Genomic DNA, 6772 nt, shown 5'->3' on the forward strand with positions numbered 1-6772 from the left:
TGAGAGTGAGAACATAACGATATCCTCCGCGAGCCTCAACACTCATTGGACCGCACACATCGGTATGTATGATTTCCAATAAGTTGGTTGCTCGCTCCATTGTTCCGGAGAACGGAGTCTTGGTCATCTTACCCATGAGGCATGGTTCGCATGTGTCAAATGATTCGTAATCAAGAGACTCCAAAAGTCCATCTGCATGGAGCTTCTTCATGCGCTTGACACCAATGTGACCAAGGCGGCAGTGCCACAAGTATGTGGGACTATCGTTATCAACTTTACATCTTTTGGTATTCACACTATGAACATGTGTAACATCACGTTCGAGATTCATCAAAAATAAACCATTGACCAGCGGGGCATGACCATAAAACATATCTCTCAAATAAATAGAACAACCATTATTCTCGGATTTAAATGAGTAGCCATCTCGAATTAAACGAGATCCAGATACAATGTTCATGCTCAAAGCTGGCACTAAATAAAAATTATTGAGGTTTAAAACTAATCCCGTGGGTAGATGCAGAGGTAGCGTGCCGACGGCGATCACATCGATCTTGGAACCATTCCCGACGCGCATCGTCACCTCGTCCTTTGCCAGTCTCCGTTTATTCCGTAGTTCCTGCTTTGAGTTACAAATATGAGCAACCGCACCGGTATCAAATACCCAGGAGCTACTACGAGTACTGGTAAGGTACACATCAATTACTTGTATATCACATATACCTTGGGTGTTGCCGGCCTTCTTGTCAGCTAAATATTTGGGGCAGTTCCGCTTCCAGTGACCACTTCCCTTGCAATAAAAGCACTCAGTCCCGGGCTTGGGTCCATTCTTTGACTTCTTCCCAGTAACTGGTTTACCGGGCGCGGCAACTCCCTTGCCGTCCTTCTTGAAGTTCTTCTTACCCTTGCCCTTCTTGAACTTGGTGGTTTTATTCACCATCAACACTTGATGTTCTTTTCTGATCTCCCCTTCCGTTGATTTCAGCATTGAATATACCTCGGGAATGGTCTTTTCCATCCCCTGCATATTGTAGTTCATCACAAAGCTCTTGTAGCTTGGTGGAAGCGACTGGAAGATTCTGTCAATGACCGCGTCATCCGGGAGATTAACTCCCAGCTGAGACAAGCGGTTGTGCAACCCAGACATTCTGAGTATGTGCTCACTAACAGAACTGTTCTCCTCCATTTTACAGCTGAAGAACTTGTCGGAGACATCATATCTCTCGACCCGGGCATGAGCTTGAAAAACCAGTTTCAGCTCCTCGAACATCTCATATGCTCCATGTTTCTCAAAACGCTTTTGGAGACCCGGCTCCAAGCTGTAAAGCATGCCGCACTGAACGAGGGAGTAATCATCAGCACGTGATTGCCAAGCGTTCATAACGTCTTGGTTCTGTGGGATTGGTGCATCACCTAGCGGTGCTTCTAAGACATAATCTTTCTTGGCTACTATAAGGATGAGCCTCAGGTTCCGGACCCAGTCCGTATAGTTGCTGCCATCATCTTTCAGCTTGGTTTTCTCTAGGAACGCGTTGAAATTGAGGACAACGTTGGCCACTTGATCTACAAGACATAGTGTAAAGATTTTAGACTAAGTTCATGATAATTGAGTTCATCTAATCAAATTATTTAATGAACTCCCACTCAGATAGACATCCCTCTAGTCATCTAAGTGAAACATGATCCGAGTTTAACTAGGCCGTGTCCGATCATCACGTGAGACGGACTAGTCAAGATCGGTGAACATCTTCATGTTGATCGTATCTTCTATACGACTCATGCTCGACCTTTCGGTCCTCCGTGTTCCGAGGCCATGTCTGTACATGCTAGGCTCGTCAAGTCAACCTAAGTGTATTGCATGTGTTCCGAGGCCATGTCTGTACATGCTAGGCTCGTCAACACCCGTTGTATTCGAACGTTAGAATCTATCACACCCGATCATCACGTGGTGCTTCGAAACAACGAACCTTCGCAACGGTGCACAGTTAGGGTGAACACTTTCTTGAAATTATTATAAGGGATCATCCTACTTGCTACCGTCGTTCTATGCAAATAAGATGCAAAAACATGATAAACATCACATGTAATCAAATAGTGACATGATATGGCCAATATCATTATGCTCCTTTGATCTCCATCTTCGGGGCACCATGATCATCTTTGTCACCGGCATGACACCATGATCTCCATCATCATGATCTCCATCATTGTGTCTTCATGAAGTCGTCACGCCAACGATTACTTCTACTTCTATGGCTAACGCGTTTAGCAACAAAGTAAAGTAGTTTACATGGCGTTATTCAATGACACGCATGTCATGCAAAATAATAAAGACAACTCCTATGGCTCCTGCCGGTTGTCATACTCATCGACATGCAAGTCGTGATTCCTATTACAAGAATATGATCAATCTCATACATCACATATATCATTCATCACATCTTCTGGCCATATCACATCACATAGCACTTGCTGCAAAAACAAGTTAGACGTCCTCTAATTGTTGTTGCAAGTTTTTTACGTGGTTTGTAGGTTTCTAGCAAGAACGTTTCTTACCTACGTATGACCACAACGTGATTTTCCAATTTCTATTTACCCTTCATAAGGACCCTTTTCATCGAATCCGTTCCGACTAAAGTAGGAGAGACAGACACCCGCTAGCCACCTTATGCATCTAGTGCATGTCAGTCGGTGGAACCTGTCTCACGTAAGTGTACGTGTAAGGTCGGTCCGGGCCGCTTCATCCTACAATGCCGCCGAAACAAGAAAAGACTAGTAGCGGCAAGAAGAATTGGCAAACTCAACGCCCACAACTTCTTTCTGTTCTACTCGTGCATAGTAACTACGCATAGACCTGGCTCATGATGCCACTGTTGGGAATCGTAGCATAATTTAAAATTTTCCTACGCTCACCAAGATGCATCTATGGAGTCTACTAGCAACGAGGGGAAAGGAGTGCATCTACATACCCTTGTAGATCGCGAGCGGAAGCGTTCCAATGAACGTGGATGACGGAGTCGTACTTGCCGTGATCCAAATCACCGATGACCGAGTGCCGAACGGACGGCACCTCCGCGTTCAACACACGTACGGTGCAGCGACGTCTCCTCCTTCTTGATCCAGCAAGGGGGAAGGAGAGGTTGATGGAGATCCAACAGCACGACGGCGTGGTGGTGGATGTAGCGGGTCTCCGGCAGGGCTTCGCCAAGCTTCTGCGAGAGAGAGAGAGGTGTTGCAGGGGAGGAGGGAGGCGCCCAAGGCTGTAGGTTGCTGCCCTCCCTCCCCCCTTTATATAGGCCCCTGGGGGGGTGCGCCGGCCCTGGGAGATGGGATCTCCAGGGGGGCGGCCAAGGGGGGAAGGGGTTGCCTTGCCCCCCAAGGCAAGGGGGAAGCTCCCCCTAGGGTTCCCAACCCTAGGCGCATGGGGCGAGGCCCAAGGGGGGCGCCCCAGCCCACTAAGGGCTGGTTCCCTTCCACTTTCAGCCCACGGGGCCCTCCGGGATAGGTGGCCCCACCCGGTGGACCTCCGGGACCCTTCCGGTGGTCCCGGTACAATACCGGTAACCCCCGAAACTTTCCCGGTGGCCGAAACTTGACTTCCTATATATAATTCTTCACCTCCGGACCATTCCGGAACCTCTCGTGACGTCCGGGATCTCATCCGGGACTCCGAACAACTTTCGGGTTTCCGCATACATATATCTCTACAACCCTAGCGTCACCGGACCTTAAGTGTGTAGACCCTACGGGTTCGGGAGACATGCAGACATGACCGAGACGCCTCTCCGTTCAATAACCAACAGCGGGATCTGGATACCCATGTTGGCTCCCACATGTTCCACGATGATCTCATCGGATGAACCACGGTGTCGAGGATTCAATCAATCCGTATGCAATTCCCTTTGTCAATCGGTATGTTACTTGCCCGAGATTCGATCGTCGGTATCCCAATACCTTGTTCAATCTCGTTACCGGCAAGTCTCTTTACTCGTACCGCAATGCATGATCCCGTGACTAACGCCTTAGTCACATTGAGCTCATTATGATGATGCATTACCGAGTGGGCCCAGAGATACCTCTCCGTCACACGGAGTGACAAATCCCAGTCTCGATCCGTGCCAACCCAACAGACACTTTCGGAGATACCCGTAGTGCACCTTTATAGTCACCCAGTTACGTTGTGACGTTTGGCACACCCAAAGCACTCCTACGGTATCCGGGAGTTGCACGATCTCATGGTCTAAGGAAAAGATACTTGACATTGGAAAAGCTCTAGCAAACGAAACTACACGATCTTTTATGCTATGCTTAGGATTGGGTCTTGTCCATCACATCATTCTCCTAATGATGTGATCCCGTTATCAATGACATCCAATGTCCATAGTCAGGAAACCATGACTATCTGTTGATCAACGAGCTAGTCAACTAGAGGCTTACTAGGGACACGTTGTGGTCTATGTATTCACACATGTATTACGATTTCCGGACAATACAATTATAGCATGAATAATAGACAATTACCATGAACAAAGAAATATAATAATAACCATTTATTATTGCCTCTAGGGCATATTTCCAACACGGCGTGGGAGCGCGAGGACGGCCAAAGCCCGGAGGCGGTCCACGGGTCGAACGGGGCCGTCCACCTGACAGAGTCGCCGGAGGGCCGCCGGTGGCCGGCGGTGACGAGGCGACAAGAGGTACCTGCTGCTGAAACGGAAACACCATCTCATCAAAGTAAACGTGTCGGGAGGTGAAAACACGATGTGAGACGGGATCATAGCAGCGGTAGCCCTTAGTGTTAGGTGGGTAGCCGAGAAAGATGCAGGCGACCGAGCGGGTGCAAGCTTATGAGGCGCAGTAGCGGCGATGCTAGGGTAGCAAAGGCAGCCGAAGATGCGAAGCTCATCATAAGAGGGTGGTGCACCGAAGAGAAGGTGATGGGGGTGCAAAGTTCCCGCGAGTCCGACATGGACGGATGTTAATGAGGAGTGAAGCGGTGGCGAGAGTGTCAGGCCAAAAGCATGGAGGCACATTGGCATGAAAGAGAAGGGTCCGAACGCAGTCATTGAGAGTGCGAAGGATACGCTCGGCGCAACCGTTCTGCTGCGAGGTGTACGGACAAGTGAGACGAAAAGTCGTGCCATGTGTGGTGAGGAGAGTACGAACAGCGAGGTTGTCGAACTCCTTCCCGTTATCTGTCTGCAACGCGAGAATGGGACGACCAAACTGCGTGAGAACATAGGAGTAGAAGGCGGCGAGAGTGGATATAGCATCCGACTTGCGGCGCAACGGGAATGTCCACACATAATGCGAGAAATCATCAAGTATGACAAGATAATAAAGAAAACCCGTATTACTGGCAACAGGAGAGGTCCAAACATCACTATGAATTAACTCAAACGGGTACGATGCAACATGAGAAGAACCCTAAACGGTAGACGAGCATGTTTGCCGAGGCGACATGCATGACACGAGTGATCCTCGTTCTTATGACACGTGAAAGAGAAACTCCGAAGTATATGGCGAAGTGTGGCAGGATTAGGATGACCCAAGCGAGCGTGCCAAAGATCCGCTCCGGTGGCGAGAGCGACAGGGGCAGCGGAGGTGGTGGAGGTGGCGGAGTGAACCGGGTACAGCTCGTCAGGGCTGTCACATCGGTGGAGCACCATCCGCGTGCGAGCGTCCTTAACAGAAAAACCACATTCGTCAAATTCAACGGTAACAGGATTTTCACGTGTAAGAGAACGAACAGAAACAAGATTTTTGATAAGCTCAGGAGAAACTAAGACATTAGACATGGATATTGGAGTGGAGTTAGACGGAAAATATGCATGACCTATATGGGTGATAGGAAGAGAGGAGCCGCCACCGACGGTGATACGGTTGGAAGAATGGACGGGATATGAGGTGTGAAGGTTACCGGGATAAGCCGCCATGTGAGCGGTGGCCCCGGTGTCCATGTACCAGTCGCCGCCGCCGGTGTAGCTGGACGGGGAAGGAGCGGTGTGAAGAGCCCCCAGAAGGGCCGGGTCCCACGGCGCCGGTGGGAGAGGCTGCGGCGGGCTCGTTAGGGGCAGCAGCGGCAGCCCGCCTGGCTGCGGCTGCTGGCCGTAGGGCGCCGCATAGGGCTGCGGCGCGGCGTAGAACGCCTGGTGCGACGGTGGCCGGGCGCCGAGAATACCCGGGGCAGGAGCACGGGGAACCGGCATGGAGTAAGCGTGCACAACGTCGGTCCATGGGTTCTAATCGGCGTACCACGGGGCCGGCTGGTAGGCCGGCTGCGGCGGGCGGGGTGCTCCTCCCTGAGCGCCTGCGCCCCCTGCTTGCGGCCGCCGCGACGGCCGCCACGACGACCCCCTCCATTAGCCGCCGGCTGGGGCGGCGGGAAGGGAGCGGCCGGGGCGGGCAGGAAGCCTGGCGGGAAGGCGGGCGCCGCTGGCTGGGGCGGCGTCGGGCGCGGTGGTGGCGGGGATTGACCCCCGCGGGTGCCGGCGACAAGGGCGGGGTGGGTCGCGCGAGTCCGCACCATCCGCATCCGGCGCTCCTCCAACTTGAGGTACGCGACCACCTTAGCGAAGGTAGGCTCCGGGATGAGGGTGAGGTTGGAGGCGGTGTTCCCAAAATCCTCGTTGAGGCCGGCGGTGAGGGTGCTGATGAGGAGCTCGTCGCCGATCGTCTCGCTGAGATCACGGAGCTCATCGGCAAGCTTCTTGAGGCGCATGCAAAAATCATCGATGGACGAGTCAAGTTGCTGGCACCCATAAAACTC

The sequence above is a fragment of the Aegilops tauschii genome, chromosome 6, assembly GCF_002575655.3.
Source record: "Aegilops tauschii subsp. strangulata cultivar AL8/78 chromosome 6, Aet v6.0, whole genome shotgun sequence".
In the NCBI taxonomy this organism is placed as follows: domain Eukaryota; kingdom Viridiplantae; phylum Streptophyta; class Magnoliopsida; order Poales; family Poaceae; genus Aegilops; species Aegilops tauschii.